Raw genomic sequence first — 21,297 nt, 5'->3', positions numbered from 1 at the left:
TTCCGCCCTGTCCGCTCTGTAAATCCTTTCTGGGCATGCACGAAACTTAGTCTGTCGAACAAGCCTACACACGAGCGGACTGTCTGCTGAAACCAAGTTTCAGCGGACTGTCTTACGGGAATTCTGAAAAACTTTGTTCGTCAGACTGTCCGCTGAAACTGTCCGCTGAAGCCCACACACGAGCGGACTGTCCGCTGAAACACTGTTCAGCGGACAAAGTTGGGCGAACAGTCCGCCCGTGTGTACACGGCCTTACTTGTAACGTGTAATTTATATATAATATATTATATAAGTATATATATATATATATATATACATATGTCTATTTCCCAAAGACAACCTCTGTATATGATGCTGAGCACGTGCACTCAACTTCTTTTGGTCGACCATGGCGAGACCTGTTCTGAGTGGAACCTGTCCTGTTAAACCGCTGTATGATCTTGGCTACCGTGATACAGCTCAGTTTCAGGGTCTTTGTAATCTTCTTATAGCCTAGGCCCTCTTTATGAAGAGCAACAATTCTTTTTTTCAGATCCTCAGAGAGTTCTTTGCCATGAGGTGCCATGTTGAACTTCCAGTGACCAGTATGAGAGAGTGAGAGTGAAAACACCAAATTTACCACACCTGCTCCCTATTCACACCTGAGCCCTTGTAACACTCACTTTTGTACTCACTTTTGAAAAAGTATTCACACCCCTTTTCCTCAGTTTGTCAAAAACGTTAATGGCCTTTATTAGGATTTTATTTGATAGACCGACACAAGGTGGCACATAATTGTGAAGTGGAAGGAAAATGATAAATGGCTTTCAATTCTTTTTTTTTTTTTTTTACATATAAATATGTGAAAAGTGTAGTGTGCATTTGTATTCAGCCCCCCTGAGTTAATAGTTTATAGAACCACCTTTTGCTGCAATTACAGTTGTGTATGTCTCTACCAGCTTTGCACATCTAGAGAGGGACATTTTTGTCCATTCTTCTTTGCAAAATAGCTTTAGCTCTCTCACATTGGATGGAGAGAATCTGTGAACAGCAATTTTCAAGTCTTGCCACAGATTCTCAATTGGATTTAGGTCTGGACTTTGACTGGGCCATTCTAACACCTGAATATGCTTTGATCTAAACCATTCCATTGTAGCCCTGGCTGTATGTTTAGGGTCGTTGTCCTGCTGGAAGATGAACCTCCGCCCCAGTCTCAAGTCTTTTTCAGACTCTAATGAGGCGTACACATGACCGGACTTTCCGGCGGAAAAGGTCAGATGGAATCATTTCATTGGATATTCCGATTGTGTGTGGGCTTCATCTGACCTTTTTTTTCAAAAATTCTGATGGACCTAGAAATAGAACATGTTTTAAATCTTTCCAACGGAATCAGTTCCTATCGGGAAAACTGTTTGTCTGTATGCTATTCCGACGGACCAAAAACAACGCAAGGGCAGCTATTGGCTACTGGTTATTTAACTTCCTTTTTCTAGTCCCGTCATACATCATTGCTTTCTAAACTAACAGACTTTGGTGTGATCATGTGAAATTCCATTTCAGCAGAACTCCGCCGGAAGGACCGTCAGAATTTATTCTGACGGAAAAAACGGTCGTGTGTACGCGGCATACCAGGTTTTCTTCTAAGCCCCTGTACACACGGTCGGAAATTCTGCCAACCAAATCCGTTGGATTTTGTCTGACGGATTTTGTCCGACGGATTGTGTCCAAAACTGTTGCATACACACGGTCAGACCAAGTTGTCGGAAAATCCCATCATTCAGAACATGATGACGTTATTTCGTTACAACGGGACTACGTTCAGGCAAGTAGCCAATAGCTTTGGTATAGGAATTTGATCTGAGCATGCGTGGCACTTTGTCCAATCGGAATTCTCTACACATGATTGGAGTATGTCTGATCGGACCAGTTTTTCGGAAAATATTTCCAACAAGCTGGGAAATTGGATCCGACGGATATTCTGACGGAATCAGTCTGATGCATACCACACACAGTGGGATTATCCAACAACACGGTCCGATAGGACACATTCCGACGGATTCTCCGACCGTGTGTACAAGGGCTCAGGCTGCCCTGTATTTGGCTCCATCCATCTTCCCATCAACTCTAACCAGCTTCCCTGTCCCTGCTGAAGAAAAGCATATCCTCAACGTGATGCTGCCACCAACATGTTTCACAGTGGGGATGGTGTGTTCAGGGTGATGGGCAGTGTTAGTTTTCAGCCACACATAGCATTTTGCTTTTAGGCCAAAAAGTTAAACTTTGGTCTCATCTGACCAGAGCACCTTCTTCCACATGTTTGCTGTGTCCCCCACATGGCTTCGCACAAACTGCAAACGGGACTCCTTATGGCTTTCTGTCAGTTTAGGTGGATGGCCATGTCTTGGTAGATTTTCAGTCATGCCATTCTCTTTCCATTTTCAGATGATGGATTGAACAGTGCTCCGTGAGATGTTCAAAGCTTTGGATATTATTTTATAACCTAACCCTGCTATAAACTTCTCCACAACTTTATCCCTGACCTGTCTGGTGTGTTCCTTGGTATTCATGATGCTGTTCGCTAAGGTTCTCTAACAAACCTCGGAGGGCTTCACAGACCAGTTGTATTTATACTAAGATTCAATTACACACAGGAGGACTATTTACTAATTAGGTGACTTCTGAAGGCAATTAGTTCCACTAGATTTTAGTTAGGGGTATCAAAGTAAAGGGGTCTGAATGCAAATGCACGCCACACTTTTCAGATATTTATTGGTATAAAAATTTGGAAAACCATTTATCATTTTCCTTCCACTTCACAATTATGTATCACTTTGTGTTGGTCTATCGTTTAAAATCCCAATAAAATACATTTATGTTTTTGATCCTAACATGACAAAATGTGGAAAATTTCAAGGGCATTGTATATAATTAATATATATATATATATATATATATATATATATATATATATATATATATATATATATATATATATATATATATATATATACAGTGGGGATCGGAAGTTTGGGCACCCCAAGTAAAAATGTGTATTAATGTGCATAACGAAGCCAAGGAAAGATGGAAAAATCTCCAAATGGCATCACATTACAGATTAGACATTCTTATAATATCTCAAAAAAAGTTAGATTTTATTTCCATCATTTACACTTTCAAAATTACAGAAAACAAAAAAATGCCATCTGCAAAAGTTTGGGCACCCTGCAGAGTTAATATCTTGTACTGCCCCCTTTGACAAGTATCATAGCTTGTAAACGCTTTTTGTAGCCAGTCAAGAGTCTTTCAATTCTTGTTTGAGGTATCTTTGCCCATTCTTCCTTACAAAAGTGTTCCAGTTCTTTGAGACTTCTGGGCTGTCTGTCACGCACTGCTCTTTTAAGGTCTATCCATAGATTTTCAATAATGTTGAGGTCAGGAGATTATGAAGGCCATGGCAAAACCTTCAGTTTACGCCTCTTGATGTAATCCCCCATGGATTTTGAGGTGTGTTTAGGATCATTATCCATTTGTAGAAGCCATCTTCTCTTTAACTTCAGCTTTTTCACAGATGGCATCAAGTTACCATGCACAATTTGCTGAAATATTATTGAATCCATTTTTCCTTCTACTCGTGAAATGTTCCCTGTGCCACTGGCTGCAATACAACCCCAAAGCATGATTGATCCACCCCCATGCTTAACAGTTGGACAGAGGTTCTTTTCATTACATTCTGTGCCCTTTCTTCTCCAAACGTACCTTTGCTCATTCCGGCCAAAAAGTTCTATTTTAACCTCATTGGTCCACAGAACTCGTTTCCAAAATGCCTCAGGCTTGTCTATATATGTTCATTTGCAAAGTTCAAACGCTGATTTTTGTGGTGAGGATGTAGAAGAGGTTTTCTTCTGATGACTCTTCCATGAAGACCATATTTGTACAAGTGTCTCTTTATAGTGGAATAGTGTACCACAACTTCAGTGTCTGCCAGATCTTTCTGGAGGGATCGTGCAGTCAAACGTGGATTTTGAATTGCTTTTCTGACAATCCTGTAAGCTGTTCTGTCTGATATTTTTCTTGGTCTTCCAGATCTTTCTTTAACTTCCACTGTTCCCGATGACTGCCATTTCGTAATTACATTCCGAACAGAGGATATTGACATCTGAAAACGCTTTGCTATCTTCTTATAGCCTTCTCCAGCTTTGTGAGCATCAGCTATTTTCAGTTTCAGTTTTCTAGACAACTGCTTAGAAGAACCCATGGTGCTGATTGTTGGGGCAAGGTCAGATGAGTCTGGCCATTTAAAACCTTTGAGATTGACATCACCTGGTCTTCCCAGATGATGATTGAGAACAATCCATGACACTGGCAGGTCTCAGCTTTGCAAAGGGGGCAGTGCATGCTATAAATTCTGCAGGGTGCCCAAACTTTTGCAGATGCCATTTTTTGTTTTCTGTCATTTTGAAAGTGTAAATGATGGAAATAAAATCTAACTTTTTTTGAGATATTATAAGAATGTCTAATCTGTAATTTGATGCCATTTGGAGATTTTTCCATCTTTCCTTGGCTTCGTTATGCACATTAATACACATTTTTACCTGGGGTGCCCAAACTTTTGATCCCCACTGTATATAGCATACTTCGTGTGAACTTTAGAAACCTATTAAAGTCTATGGGACTCCAACGTTCAAAATCTAAAGTGCTAATTTTAAAGGCTAATATGCAAGTTACTGTCCTAAAAAGTGTTTGGGGACCCGGGTCCTGCCCCAGAGGACATGTATCAATGCAAAAAAAGTTTTAAAAACGTCTGTTTTTTTCGGGAGCAGTGATTTTAATAATGATTGAAGTGAAACAATAAAAGTGTAATATTCCTTTAAATTTCGTGGGGGGGGGGTGTCTATAGTATGCCTGTGAAGGGGCGCATGTTTCTGGTGCTTAGAATTGTCCTTGCACCAAGTGTCATTTATTGCAGGAAAAAAAGTCCTTTAAAATCACTCGCAGCTATTATGAATTGTCGGCTCCTTAATTCAGAGAACACCCATTGAAAGTCATTGATAAAAAAATAAATAAATAAAAAAGCGTGGGGGCCCCCCACATTCAATTACCAGGCCCTTCAGGTCTGGTATGGATATTAAGGGGAACCCTGCGTCAAATAAAAAAAAAATTTGACGTGGGGTTCCCCCTAAATATCCATACCAGACCCTTTATCTGAGCACGCAACCTGGCAGGCCGCAGGAAAAGAGGGGGGGGGCGAGAGAGCGGCCCCCCTCCTGAACCGTACCAGGCCACATGCCCTCAACATTGGGAGGATGCTTTGTGGGTCTGTGACCCCTCAAAGCACCTTGTCCCCATGTTGATGTGGAGAAGGGCCTCATCCCCACAACCCTGGCCGATGGTTGTTGGGGTCTGCGGGCGGGGGGCTTATCAGAATCTGGAAGCCCCCTTTAACAAGGGGACCCCCAGATCCCGCCCCCCCTGTTTAAAATGGTAAGGGGGTACAAAAGTACCCCTACGATTTCACAAAGAACGTGTAAAAATAGTTAAATAAGACAAACACACTTTTGAAAAATTCCTTTATTAAAAATAAAAAAAAGATTCCAGCGGTGGTAATCCACTCTTGCTATCCAGCGACGGACGATCATCTCTCCGGGGTCCAGCGATGGCTGATCTGAATCAGCGCAGCGAATCCATCCATCTTCTGTCTCCACGGAGGAGACACTGCGGGATCCCGGCGGCCTGACGATTGTTATATGCGGAGGGCAGGGCCACCCGTCACCTGACCCCACCCCCTCTGACGCAAGGGGAAACCCGGGCTTCCCCGTGAAGCATGGGTGACCCCGTCCCCCTCTGATGTAACGGAAACCTTTCTGTGTTACAGCAGAGGGGACAGGGTCACCCATACATCACGGGGAAGCCCGGGTTTCCCCTTGCGTCAGAGGAGGCGGGGTCTGGTGACGGGTGGCCCCGCCCTCCGCATATAACAAACGTCAGGCCGCCGGGATCCCCGCAGTGTCTCCTCCGTGGAGACAGAAAATGGATGGATTCGCTGCGCTGATTTAGATCAGCCATCGCTGGACCCCGGAGAGATGGTTGTCCGTTGCTGGATAGCAAGAGTGGATTACCACCGCTGGAATCTTTTTGTTATTTTTTTTATTTTTAATAAAGGAATTTTTCAAAAGTGTGTTTGTCTTATTTAACTATTTTTTACACTTTCTTTGTGAAATGGTAGGGGTACATTTGTACCCCCTTACCATTTCAAACAGGGGAGGGGCCCGGGATCTGGGGGTCCCCTTGTTAAAGGGGGCTTCCAGATTCTGATAAGCCCCCGCCCGCAGACCCCACAACCACCGGCCAGGGTTGTGGGGATGAGGCCCTTCTCCACATCAACATGGGGATAAGGTGCTTTGAGGGGTCACAGACCCCCAAAACATCCTCCCAATGTTGAGGGCATGTGGCCTGGTACGGTTCAGGAGGGAGGGGGGGGGCGCTTTCTCGTCCCCCCTCTTTTCCTGCGGCCTGCCAGGTTGCGTGCTCGGATAAAGGGTCTGGTATGGATTTTTAGGGGGACTCCCCCACGTCAATTTGTTTTTAAATTTGACGCGGGGTTCCCCTTAATATCCCTACCAGACCTGAAGGGTCTGGTATGGATATTTAGGGGGAACCCCACATCAATTTTTTTTTTTAAATTAACGCAGGGTTCCCCTTAATATCCATACCAGACCTGAAGGGCCTGGTAATTGAATTTGGGGGACCCCGACACTTTTTTTATTTTTATTTTTATTTTTTTTATCAATGACTTTCAAAGAGTGTTCTCTGTATTACAGGAGCCGACAATTCATAATAGCTGCGAGTGATTTTAAAGGACTTTTTTTCCTGCATAAATGACACTTTGTGCAGGGACAGTTCTAAGCACCAGAAACATGCGCCCCTTCGCTGGCATACTATAGACACCCCCCCCCCCCCCTACGAAATTTAAAGGAATATTAAACTTTTATTGTTTCACTTTAATCATTATTAACCACTTGAGATCCGCGCTATTGCCAAATGACGGCATTAGCGCGGATCTACTTTTCCGGGACTACGTCTATTGACGTCGTCCCGGTTACGAGCGGCCTGCGAGCCCCCTGAGGGGCGCGCGCGGCGCGCTCTGTGATCGGCGAGTCCACGAGACTCGCCTGATCACCGATCCGTGCAAGGGGTCGATCCCGACCCCTTATCACGTGATCAGCTGTCAGCCAATGACAGCTGATCATGTGACAGAACGGAGCCGGTAATCGGCTATTATTCCTCCTCGCGCTGACAGCGCGAGGAGAGAAAAAAAAAGCCGATCACCGGCGGCCGTGATCGGGACATCAGTCCCGATCACGGCCAGCAATACAGCTGACCACCTGCCTCCTGCCAGTGCCCACCTGCCCACCGCAGTGCCATCCTGAATGAAAGTAAGTGCCCCCCATCAGTGCCACCCAGCAGTGCCCATAGTGCCCACAGCGCCACCCACAGTGCCACCCACAGTGCCACCCACAATGCCACCCACAGTGCCATCCAGCAGTGCAACCAACAGTGCCACCCACAGTGCCCACAATCTTCCTTAAAGGTGCTGCACCCCAGTGCCGTCCATCAGTGCCCAGCAGTGCCGCCCATCAGTGCCCAGCAGTGCCGCCCATCAGTGCCCAGCAGTGCCACCTATCAGAGCCACCTATCAGTGCCACCTATCAGTGCCCATCAGTCCCATCTATCAGTGGTACCTATCAGTGCCCATCCGTGCCACCCATCCGTGCCACTTATCCGTGCCACCCATCCATGCCATCTTATCTGTGCCCATCTTTGCCCATCAGTGCCGCCTTATCTGTGCCGATCGGTGCCGCCTTATCTGTGCCTATTAGTGCCGCCTTAGCTATGCCTATCAGTGCCCACCAGTGCCGCCTATCAGTGCCCACCAATGCAGCCTATCAGTGCCCACCAATGCAGCCCATCAGTGCCCACCAATGCAGCCATCAGTGCCGCCTAATCAGCGCACTTCAATGAAGGAGAAAAATGACCCGTTTGCAAAATTGTATAACAAACTATTAAAACATGATTTTTTTTTTTTTTTTTTTTGCATCTTTTTTTGTTTGTTTAGAAAAAAATAAAACTCCGAGCTGTAACTAAATACCACCAAAAGAAAGCTCTATTTGTGGGAAAAAAATGATAAAAATTTCATTTGGGTACAGTGTTGTATGACCGCGCAATTGTCATTCAAAGTGCATCAGCGCTGAAAGCTGAAAATTGGTCTGGGACTGAGGGGGGTTTAAGTGCCCAGTAAGCAAGTGGTTAAAATCCCTGCTCCCGAAAAAATTGCCCTTTTTAAAACTTTTTTTTGCATTGATACATGTCCCCTGGGGCAGGACCCGTGTCCCCAAACACTTTTTAGGACAGTAACTTGCAGAATCTTTTCTCTCTGTCAAATCTTTTTTCTCTGTCGAATATTTTCTCTATATAATCTTGGACTAATAGAGGTAAGGTTAGGCACATTCGACCACAGGTTCTATTGACACAGATTGTTATTGTCAGAGTCACGTCGAATCTCCTATTCTATATCGAACTGTTGTAACAATGAAAACGAAAATAAAGCATTTATTTATGTTGGATCTTTCGTTTTTCGGATTCTGTGCTTTCGTTATCGTTTGTCAAAACAAAAAGGAAAATAGCTGAAATTCGGACGAAAATGCATTCATACGAAAACGAATGCACATATCTAGAGACAACTCTTATGTCCTGTGCGGTGAGACAAAGCCTGTGTGACAAGCCTCTTAAACTGGGAGATAGGTGTTGGGGGCAGCACAAGGCTGCACCTAGTTGATAATCAGGGAACCTGTGTGTGTAGTAAGCTGCCAAGTTGGCAAGGGTTTACTTTCATGTTTCTTTCAGTTTTGCTGCTACTTTTACCTTGTATATAGTGTAAATTAACTGCACCTTTGTTTTTTAAACTGCAATGCTGTTTATGCCTCATTTTGTGTAGGGAAATCATCCAGGGGGTCACACACACCAGCTGCTGAGCTAACCCTCTCACAAAAAATAAAAAATAAATATATATATATATATATATATATATATATATATATATATATACCGTATATACTCGAGTATAAGCCGAGATTTTCAGCCTCTTTTTTGAGGCTGAAAGTGCCCCCCTCGGCTTATACTCGAGTCATCGCTGTCTGCCCGCTCGATCAGCGTGTCGAGCAGACAGACAGCGGCCATTCTACTATTCAAAAGCCGCGCCTCCGGCTCCGCCTTCGCCTGTGATAGGCGGAACACTGAATTTCCCAGCAGCCTGTGTTCCGCCTATCACGGACATCGTATCATCCTCGTACTACGGACGAGGATGATACGACGTCAGTGATAGGCGGAACACAGGCTGCTGGGAAATTCAGTGTTCCGCCTATCACAGGCGAAGGAGGAGGCGCGGCTTTTGAATTTTACAATGGCCGCCGAAGAGGGCACGGGACGGAGGCAAGGCAAGGCAAGGCAAGGCACGGCACGGCACGGGACGGGACGGAGGCAAGGCAAGGCAAGGCACGACACGACGGCAAGGCACGGCACGGCACGGGACGGCACGGGACGGAACGGAGGCAAGGAGGCAAGGCACGGGACGGAGGCTCGGGACAAAGGTAGGCTGGACACACACACACACACACACACACACACACACACACACACACACACACACACACACACACACACACACACACAGGGATGGGTGGATGGATGGAGACACACACAGGGATGGGTGGCACACACAGGGATGGATGGATGGATGGAGACACACACACACACACAGGGATGGATGGATGGATGGATGGAGACACACACACACAGGGATGGATGGATGGATGGACACACACACACACAGGGATGGATGGACGGACACACAGGGATGGACGGACACACAGGGATGGACGGACACACAGGGATGGACGGACACACACACAGGGATGGACAGGCATGTCTCACCCTCGGCTTATACACGAGTCAATAAGTTTGCCAGTTTTTTTGGGGGTAAATTGGGGGCCTCGGCTTATATTCGGGTCGGCCTATACTCGAGTATATACGGTATATATGATATTGTCAAAAGTATTGTGACACCTGCCTTTACATGCACATGAACTTTAATGGCATCCCAGTCTTCGTCCGTAGGGTTCAATATCGAGTTGGCCCACCCTTTGCAGCTATAAGCTATAACAGCTTCAACTCTACTGGGAAGGCTGTCCATAAGGTTTAGGAGTGTGTCTATGGAAATGTTTAACCATTCTTCCAGAAGCGCATTTGTAAGGTCAGGCACTGATGTGGGACGAGAAGGCCTGGCTCCCAGTCTCAGCTCTAATTCATCCCAAAGATGTTCTATCAGATTGAAGTCAGCACTGTGCAGGCCAGTCAAGTTCCTCCACTCCAAACTTGCTCTATTTGTGTGTAAAAAGGACATCAATTTTATTTGTGTACAGCATCACACGACCACGCAATTGTCAGTTAAAGCAACGCAGTGCTGTATCGCAAAAAAAGGCCTGGTCATGAAGGGGGGGGGTTAAACCTTCCACAGCTCAAGTGGTTAATATTAACTTTATTGCTATCACATGGGATGAACAACATCCCATTTAACAGCATGAGCGGTGACATGTCTTCTTTATAGAGAGATATGGAGTCTATTAGACCCCAAATCTCTCCTCTGGCCTTCAAGGCAGCTGATAAGATACAGATCAATCTAATCGTCTGCTTTCCTGGCCGCTAACAGCCAGTTAAACCAATAGGCAGAACCAGAAGTGACAAAAACTGCATTGCTTCTGGTTTCTGGGGTCACAGAGAAGGAGGAACAATGTCAGTTCCTCTCTCTCTGTGTAGTAATGCCTGCAGGTGCATACATGATACCGGTATAATCAGTTCAACCTAAAGACGTCCATAGACGTCCTATGGCATTGAAGTGGTTAATATGTCACCTGAGGCTCATTAGCACAGAGTGGGGCAGGTTGGAATATGTCACCAACAGCTCAGTGTACAGAATGAGGTGGTTAAGAAAATGTTACCTAGAGTACAGCCAGAATAGGCTAGTAAACATGGATCACATTATGCAAGACTTACCTTAAAACTAAGCCCTCCAGTGGTGCGATGTCACCGCTGACCGAGCTTCCATCTTCACCCAGTCTTCGGCTACATGAGTGGATGACGTCACTCCCACATATGCGCGCTGGAGCCCTCATTTACAGCCCAAGCTCTGAAGGTCTGGTATGGTATGCCGAACCTTCAGAGCAAATGCGCATGTGATCAGCAGCATGCAGTGTAAATATCTCCTAAACAGTGCAACAGTACAAGTATAGGAGATATTCATTGTACCTACAAGTAAGCCTTATTATAGGTTTTCCTGTAGGTACAAGGCAAAAAACTAAGTTTACTACCACTTCTAGGAGGAGTTTTCATTCTCCAATAATTGTCCTATGAAGCTGCAGGGCCCCTGACCCTCTGTCTGGATAGTGGTGAGTGCCCTTCTAAATTGAATATTAAATTGAAGCAGAACTGAATCAAAGCCTACAGTCCCAGAGGATGCTGGGACAGTGACATCATAATAGGCGGGGACATCATCTGGTGATGTCCCTATATAAGTCGCCGCGCATCGCGTCCGTGTCATTGTGAACGGAGGATGAGACGAGGCAACATCTGAAGAGAAGAAGAGGAGAACAGAAGGCGGTGAATTCGGCGACAGTGGCGACAGAAGACCGGGCCACCGCCTGTAAAAGAGCAAGAAGAAGGCGCAGTGGCCCGGCAAGAAGAACCGAAGAGGGGGACAGGACCCCCGAAGAGGGGGACAAGACCCCCGAAGTCGGAAGAAGAGGGCGGCGGCGAGGAAGAAAGCCGGGCTCCTCCGCTAGCAAAAGAGCTAGAAGAAGATAGCGGAGGAGTCCGGCGAGAAGACCCCCGAAGACGGAAGACCCCCGGAACTGTGCAATAAACTATTTTAACCCTTGTGTGTTGTTTTTTTTTTACTTTTTTTTTTACAGGTGAATGAGTAGGCGTACATTGTATTCCATACTCATTCACATAGGGTGGGGGGCCGGTATCCGGGGGCCCCCTTATTAAAGGGGGCTCCCAGGTTCTGATAAGCCCCCCCGCCCGCAGACCCCGACAACCAACGGCCAGGGTTGTCGGGGAGAGGCCCTTGTCCTCATCAACATGGGGACAAGGTGCTTTGGCACCCCCCCATGTTAAGGGCACACGGCCTGGTACGGCTCAGGAGGTGCTCGCTCGTCCCCCCTTTCCTGGCTGGCCGGGTAGCGCGCTCGGACAAGGGTCTGATGTGTACCTGGGGGGACCCCCACGCCGATTTTTTCAGCGTTGGGGTTCCCCTTTAAGTCCATACCAGGTGACGGGGCCAGCGACGCCACCTTCTCTGGCCCCGTCTACCTGAAGACGCACTCAAAATGAGCGGACTTTCCTCCGCGTGTGTGGGCGAGTCCGTTCATTTCAAAAGTCCGGCGGATAGTCCGGCGGACTTAGTACGCCGAATTAGTCCGCTGAAAAAGTGCCATGTGTGGGCAGGTAGCCCGTTCGGAAAGTCCAGCGCACAGTCCGGCGGGAAGTCCGCAGGACTAAGTCCGCCGGATAGTCGGCTACGTGTGTACGCGGCATTAGAGACCGCTGACACTTCTGATTTAAATGCTTTAAGTGCTGTGTGATTTCCATGATATCAGCATGCAGGGTAGAGCGTAAGAACACCAGCATATCCTTAAGGGTGGTGTCCATGACTGGTTGATTGGAGGTGGGGAAGTCAGTAATGGAGTCTTGTAACTCCCTGGTGTCGTCTAAAGAGGAGTTAAAGCTGATTACCTCCTCAGCGTTTGCTGGTATTGCAGATATCTTCTGCTTGCTCTTAGCTGGGCTGGAGGAGGCTGATGGCAGTGGGTAGTATTGTCCATGCCTCTGTTTACTGTTATTTTGTCCATGATCCGGCTTTTATGCTGAGCCGTGCTGTGAGCGTGGGCTGCACGCTGACTCCTCATGTCCACCGGTGCCATTTTGGCAGTTGTAGCAGCGAGGGAGATGGAAAAAGTTTGTCATTTTTCCTGGCCTAGCACACGCCTTTCTTTTGTGGGATGGCATCAGGAGATGTGCCTGCACTGATAGAGCCTGCTGGGGATGCAAAACCAGGTGTTGAGTCGCTGTAATATCCCTAGTGGCCCGCTGTGGAGAGGAATTGACTCAGTGTACTGCCATCCGCTCCGCCGGCTAGCCACGCCCCCAAATGGCTTTGTTTTTTTAATGCTTAGGCCCACCATTGGAGGGAAAGCCTTTATAGATGCCAATGAAAATGTATACAAGCTGGCTGGCTATGGATTAAATAAATACTGAAGATGAATTATTTTAGGATACACTTTGGCTTGTATCTGTATTTGGTATTTGTTTTTATGGGAAGCCATTTTGTTAAATATTTGTCTTATCTCATGTGTCTAATTAAGTTTTAAAAAAATTTATTTTGGTTTTAAGTGGTTCATGGTTGCATATTTATGTTAGTCATTTGAGTTCATAAAGTAGTTTTTGCTTTGCATGTTATTGACTATTAGAATATAAAGTATTTTCACAAACCTTCTAATGCAGCTACAGTGCCTTAAAGTATAGCCGTCAGTAGCTTAAAGTGTAAGTAAACCCCCCTATCATTTTCAGCAAAGAAAGCTGCCATCTTTGCCTCTGTTTAATATAAAACTACCATGATGCTGCACATGTGATCAGTCATGACACCAGCCATTGGATGGTTTAATAGTTTGATTGAGAGCACAACCAATGGGAGTATTACATTTCCGGCATGCCCCGGAAATGAAATTGTTTTATGGATGGGTTTACTTCCGCTTTAAGCATTCTAAACTGGCTGCAGCCATGAGAAATTAAAAGATTTTGGAAGATATTTGGGACAAAGTTAGCCCACCATCCTGGCTCTGTACAACAATAATCAGGATAATAATACACAAGGACTTACTACTGTATATACAGGTAAACTCTTTCAGCACACTTGCTAGTGAGGCTAAGGTAAATGTAGTCTTTCTGGCTCCTTTTTAGCCAGTGGAGCAGAGTGTGATTGCTTTTGTCTGTTCTGGGTCTCGCAGGCTGCAGGCTCCATTACTTTTACCTGTGTTCTAGTAGGTTCTAGAATGTAATAGGCTGGAAGAGATAGACCCTGAACTTGAAAATGTATGGAACTCTAGCCAATCCCTGGGGAGATGTGCCCAGAAGGGGCAGGAGGCAGCAGGATCTTATCCTGGAAGAAGAGATCCCATCCTGGAATGGCTGCTGCCCTTCTGGGCATGTCAACCAAATGCCTGCGGAGAATCCACTGAGGTCCCAGCTATGCCAAAGCTGGGGAGCCTATGTACCTGGAAGCAGTTCAGAGCCAAGTAAGGGGGTGCATTGAGGATCCAACCTGGAGATTTAAAGCATAGTGTCTAGCCAATATTGGACAGGATCAACCCAAGTATCTGGAGACGCAGAGAGTAGAGGCCTGGAAGTGGGATCCCAGTGACTGCTTGCAGGTTAACCCCTAGAGCTGTCAAAGTGGGATTTGCTCTGCTGGAAGTCCCAGAAGTGCTTGTGTCTTTATTCCCTGCAGTGGGGGGGGGGGGGTCGGTGTATAGGTGTATACTATAAGGGAATATCTATTGAAATTACCAAAGATATACTAAGTCAAAAATCTAAGATAATATGCTTAGGCTTGCTTTTCAATAGGTTCAGAATTAAGATGCAAGATGTTGACATATCAGGAAACATCTGCCTGTGGTGAGAGGCACAGAGATAGATAGGACTGGTTACGCAAGAATATGGTCAGTCAGTAGATGCTGAAAGGGCAAAATAACTGTCAGAAGATTGTATTTAACCTTTGACTTACATTTCAGGAAAGAACTAATGTCATGAGTTTAAGAAAATTGTTGATGTATGTGTAAAATCACCCTATTGGCCCCTCACAGGGCAGGGCTTTGTGAAATACCACATAAAAGACGGTCCACTTTCCATTAAACCTTGTAATCAGTTACCACGTACCCACGAGTATGTGTATTTGGTTATCCGCCGGCGATTGGGACCTCCAATGAGCCACTCCAGCCTAGGCTATCCAGGGGAATCTAGAAGACGAACACCTTACAGTTTTTGGTACCAGAAAGTGGGGTTTGCACAGGTAAGTCATTTACACCTTTTACCTCTTTTTATGGTAATTGGCGTTTATGCTTGACCTGTCCAAACAACCATTATAAGAAATTTAATTGTATATATATATATATATAAACTGTGCCTTCGCAACGGACTAGGCTGGTCCCTTGGGGGGTGAAAAGGGTTCGCAGGTACTGAGGAGTCTGACTAGGTTGGTCCGACTATAAACTAAGAGAGATATTTATGATTATATTCTAACACGGGAGGTATCATATACACCCGTGACATAAGGATTGGCTAAATGGACGCCCACTTTGAGAACTTTTAAAGTGCACTATATATATAATGAAATGCATCATGATGTGATTACTTGATAATGTACATATAACGTTTTAAAGCTGAAATCTTAAACCATAAAAATATGTCTGTTTCTCTTTAGGTGCAAGCGTAAGTATATAGAGTATTAACGCTGTATAAGATATAATTATATAGAGTGGATATCTGTTTGAATAAACCCAAATGTTGTTAAATGAATACAGAGTATTAAGAACCAGATTGTAGTGAGGTAGCACCCGCCTGTTCACACTGCACGCTAGGTTTATTTTTTTCTTAGCATTTATGAAAGGTAGATTCTTTTGACCACTAGACCTACAGGCTTCTCTTGCAGACTTGGTGTAAGAGGGGTATATCCCGCCACCAGGAAAGATTTACCCTTCATCGTATATTAAGGGTAAATCTTCATAGTTTTATATAAGTCCATCTGCCCCAAAAAAGATCAGGGATCCTACTCCCAGACCAGAGACCGGATTGTTGGACAAACCGGGTGTTATCACCTGTGTCCTGCCACTAGACACACACTGCCCAGACTACTAGATGGGGAATTCTGCAGCAACCCAAGCCATGGCCACCCCATCACCCTATGAATTTGTCAGTAATATGATCCCTGGCCCCCAGGTAGAACCATTTTGGACACAAGTCCGAGAAAGGTGTCAGCAATTGGGGATACATGACCCAGGGCCATATGGTCCTTGTACTGAGGAAGACTGGCAGGAAGTAAGTAAAATATGCCAAATCCACAAAAATTCGTACCCTCCAGGGAAGTGGGAAAATATTCAATATATGAAAGATTGTTACCATGCATGGGATAAATGTCTACACAAATATAAAAAGAAGCATATTAATAAAACTACAAAGCTTACTCCAAATATAGGACCCAGTGCTATGGCTGAAGCCCCTGCACCCCCTTCACCTCCCCCTCCCCCGCCTCAATGTCCACCCCCACCTTATGTTATGGTAAAAAACGAGGATGGGACGCCAGGTCCATACCTTCAACTATATCCTTCACTGGATCCTGTAGTCCTAGTCGCCATAGCACACACCACAGCAACACCACAACAAGTGGCCCAATGGGAACAAGTAAGTAGGGGCAGAGAGGAAGAGGGGAGACAGGAAGAAGTTACAGGACAAGAAGAGGTGGGTAGTCCCGAAAAGCAGGAATTAGAGGCAAAGATAAAAGAGTTTGAAGAGAGGAAAAAGGAGGAAGAAGAGAGAATAGGGAAAAGGAGAACTGAGTTAGAAACACTTATGGAAGACCTAAAACAAAAAGAAATAGCCCTCAATGAGGCAGAAAAGGTACAAGTGGATAGGAAAATAATGTTAGAAATATATCAGAAAGACTTGGAAGAAAGGGAGAAGGAATTCCAGGAGGGAAAAGAGAGAGAGGAACATGGGATGGAGGACTTAAAAAAGGAACTAGAAAAGTTAAGAAGGCAATTAGGGAAGAAGGAGGAAATGTTAAAAGAAGCGCAGGATAGGATTATAGCGCTGCCCCCCACCACTACAAGAAGCCATACAAAAGAGACACCTATTCCCAAAACTGAGGAGTCAGGTCCAATTAGTAAAAAAGGGACATTATCCATAGAAGAGGAAACTGAGGAAGAAGTAGTAGGGGCCTCACTCAAAGCACCTTTGATGACCATAGGGGACACCGAGGTGCATATACCATTACCTTTGGGTACACTCTCCAAAATAAAAGAACTATGTCCCAATCCCAAGAAGTATCCACGAGATGCAGGTACCTTTCTGGCAAAATATAGTGCAGGCACAGGGCTTGACAAAGATGACATAAAAGGTATTCTTAGCATTGTAGACCCAGACAGCCCAGAAGAAGCCCCTGTAGACAACCTATGGACAACCCATATCCAGACCGATAAGGATTGGATATCCTTTTGGAAAGGCATGGGAGGTCATTGGTCCAAATTATACAAAGGGTCATCTGCACTCCAAGAACTGATCCTAGCCAAGCAGGGACCTAAAGAGAAATTCTATGATTACTGTAACAGAGTATACTCCCTATGGAAAGCTGTAGATGGGGCCACACCACAATTATTTACTACTACCATCATGTCGGGAGGCGATCCCAAAGTGACGCAATTACTCAAATTCACAAACCCCAAATGGGCGGAGCAAGCACCAGATGAATTCATGAAGGACGCTAGGTCCAGAGAGACTTCAGGGGTCTTTGAACAAAAAGGGGGAATTTTCCCCTCCTTGACACAAACACAAACCCTAGTCACACCTGAAACCTCATCCTCACCACCGCACCTCATGACCATGCAGCCCTACCCACCTGACCAAGGATGTTTCAATTGTGGGGAACAGGGACATTGGAAATCACAGTGCCCATATAAACAGAGGGTGAGCTATCCAAGGGGCAGGGGAAGGGGGTACAACGCTGCTAATCGCCCCCCCCTCACACTACAAGGTACCCCCAATACCCGCCACCTCCCCAAACACCATCTCAAAACCATGCGCTTACACAGCCACCCTACACCCCAACCTCTAACAGACCTCCCCCTCGAATCCCCATGCAGTGGCCGTCTACCCGACAAACACACCCCCAATAGGGATGCCTAGAGTATGTCCCTTCCCTCAGTCTGGTGTGCCACAACCTATCATGGAAGAGTCTACCACAAGTTATATTACGCGTAGACAACCACATAGTGTGTTTCCTGCTTGATTCAGGTGCCACTTTTAGCTCATTAAATGATGAGAGGTATGACACACCACTGTGTACTGAGGGACACTCTATTGGAATAAATGGGACATCGGTTAGTCATTCCGTCACCCCGCCTTTACCAGTCTCTACCCCGGATGGACTAGAGCTACTTATGCAGAGTTTCGCTGTCCTGACTTCCTGTCCAGTATCCCTAATGGGCAGAGATTTACTATCCCAGTTGAACATTACCATTAAGTTTGACAAAGACGGCTCCCTCACTGCGAGTTCCCCTCTTTGTGACTTACACAGCCCAAAAAGACATGCACACAGGAGTTTCTTTCTAATGATACCTTCCTCCCTTGACCATCACACAATTTGGGCAGAAAACAAAGGTAGTGTGGGCTTTATTAATTGCACACCATATGCACCCCAAATGCGATCAGATGCGGGGATACAATATCAAAAACAGTATCCCCTACCCCCAGAGAAAGTCAAAGGCATCTCCCCTCAAATTAATGATTACATATCAAAAGGTATCCTGAAACCAATCATCAGTCCCTGGAACACGCCCATTTACCCCGTAAAAAAGGCCAGTGGGGAGTGGAGACTTGTACAAGACCTAAGGGCAGTTAACAAACAAGTGATTCCACTTCCACCCCTAGTCTCAGACATCACTTTTATCTTCTCATGTATACCGGCACATTCTCTATGCTACACAGTGATTGATTTAGCAAATGCCTTCTTTAGCATTCCCATTGCGGAAGAGGCCCAGCCTATGTTTGCCTTCTCCTGGACGGAGGGTCAGTTGACGGGTCAGTTAACCTGGACACGCCTGCCTCAGGGGTATGTTGATAGTCCTGCTGCCTTCTCTATGGTACTCAATGAGACTGTCAAATCTTGGACGCCTGAGCGAGGGTCGGTGCTAATACAGTATGTGGACGACTTGCTCTTGTGCAGTCGCACTGCTGAAGATTGTGCGGTCGATTCCACATCTCTGTTGAACCATCTAGCCCACATCGGGCATTTAGCATCCAGAAAGAAGATACAGTGGTGTATGCCACAAGTGGAATACTTGGGGTGCATACTGAAAAGGGGGACAAGGATGGTCTCCCCCAAACGCGCCGCAGCCCTACAAGCTCTGAGCCCCCCAAAAGACAAGGCAGCCCTGCTCTCATTCTTGGGCGCTGTGGTATATTGCCGCCAGTGGATCCCCGACTGTTCTCATTATGATGGCATACTAAGAGAGGCCACCGCCTCAACAGCCCCTAGGCAGGTTGATTGGACAGAGGAACGGCTTAAGGCCTTCCAGGCCCTATTGAACAGTTTGTCATGTGCACCCGCCCTGGGGTTGGTAGACTATGGTAAAGCTTTTCAACTATACTGTGTAGTCTCGGGGACCTCTTTTGCCGCGGTTTTGACACAACAGCATGGAACAGGCTACCGCCCTGTCTCCTACCTATCTAAAAAACTCCCCCTTCAGGTTCAAGGCATGCCATCATGCCTTCAGAATTTAGCCGCCTGTGCTATGGCCGTACAAGATGCCAGCAAGATGGTCTTGGGACACCCGATGACGCTTTACACCACACATTCTGTCACCCACCTCATACAGAACATGAACACCCAACACATGACCTCACAAAGACTCAGTGGATATGAGATTTCCCTCATGAACACAGACAATCTGTCTCTCAAATATGTTCCCGCCAACAACCCTGCCGTCCGTCTCTTGCACTCCATGTTACGCCTACCACAAGACCCAGACCAGTTTCATGACTGTATAACACGAGTGGAGTCTATCACATCACCAAGACCAGACCTCACCGACGTACCGATTACCAATGCAGACAATGTTTTTGTGGACGGTAGTTGCTCCCGTCCCTCCGATTCCACCTTCCAAACAGGATATGCAATAGTCCAGTTGCCAAACAAGGTATTAGAAGCCAAACCACTGCCCCCCTCTTCGGCCCAGGTGGCTGAACTAGAAGCCCTCACCAGGGCCTGCATTTTATTTACAGATAAGAAGGTGAACATTTACACAGACAGTAGATATGCATTTGGGGTGGTGCATGACTTCGGAGTAATATGGGCAAAAAGAGGTTTTAAAACAGCGGATAATAAACCTATTTCCAATGCTACCCAGATTCAGGCACTTCTTCGGGCTATTTTGCTCCCAAAAGAGGTGGCAATAATTAAAGTAAAAGCACATTCTTCAGATAATAGCAGACTTTCCAAGGGAAATGCCTTAGCTGACCGAGAAGCGAAAAAGGCAGCCCAGTCCTCCACCCAGGAGCCCACCCCCACGTCCATGTACTTTAAGGATCATTTCACCTGTCCTAACTTTAAATCTGTAGTGGCACAAATGCAATCATTAGCCACTGAGGAAGATGTCTTGGTGAAGGCTGGCTTGACCAAAGACCCAGAGGGTCTGTGGTCAAAAGAGGGGAAGATATTGGGAATACCTGAGGCAAGCAGTATTCTAATTCTCTCCTACCTTCATGGTCCAGGACACATAGGTGCCGTCCCTTTAGCCACTATGTACACCAAATCTTTCTGCACAAACGCCTTGAACAAACAAGTCAAACTCCTGACCACAAGTTGCCTTACCTGTGCTCAAAACAATGTGCAGGGCAAACGGCATGGCCTACATGGTCATCTACCCCCACCAATAGGTCCCCTTACAGATTTACAAGTAGACTTCACACACATGCCAAAACAAAAGGGGAACCTAAAATTCCTGTGCGTTGTCGTAGATAAATTTTCAGGCTGGGTTGAAGCCACTCCCTGTGCAGGTGAGACAGCCAATATAGCAGCAAAATGCTTGCTGAATAACTGGATTTGTAGGTTTGGCATACCAACATCTATTTGGTCAGATAGGGGACCTGCATTCAGCTCCTCCGTTACCCAGGCTGTGGCTAAATTGTTAGGGCTGCAATGGAAACTACACATCCCCTATCACCCTCAAAGCGCAGGGGTAGTGGAAAGAATGAATAGAAATATAAAGGATAAATTGAAAAAGGCCACAGGGGGCACAATGAAGGGATGGCTTGATCACCTCCCTTCTGTGCTATTCCAGATTAGGACGGCACCCCACGCCAGAACGAAACTTTCACCTTTTGAAATTTTGATGGGAGTCCCCGCAAACATAGAATTACCCCCATTAGACCAAGACA

Source organism: Lithobates pipiens, unplaced genomic scaffold (assembly GCF_037356315.1).
Source record: "Lithobates pipiens isolate NorthernLeopardFrog02 unplaced genomic scaffold, aLitPip1_a1.2 Scaffold_8, whole genome shotgun sequence".
Lineage (NCBI taxonomy): Eukaryota > Metazoa > Chordata > Amphibia > Anura > Ranidae > Lithobates > Lithobates pipiens.
This window is presented reverse-complemented; position numbering follows the sequence as displayed.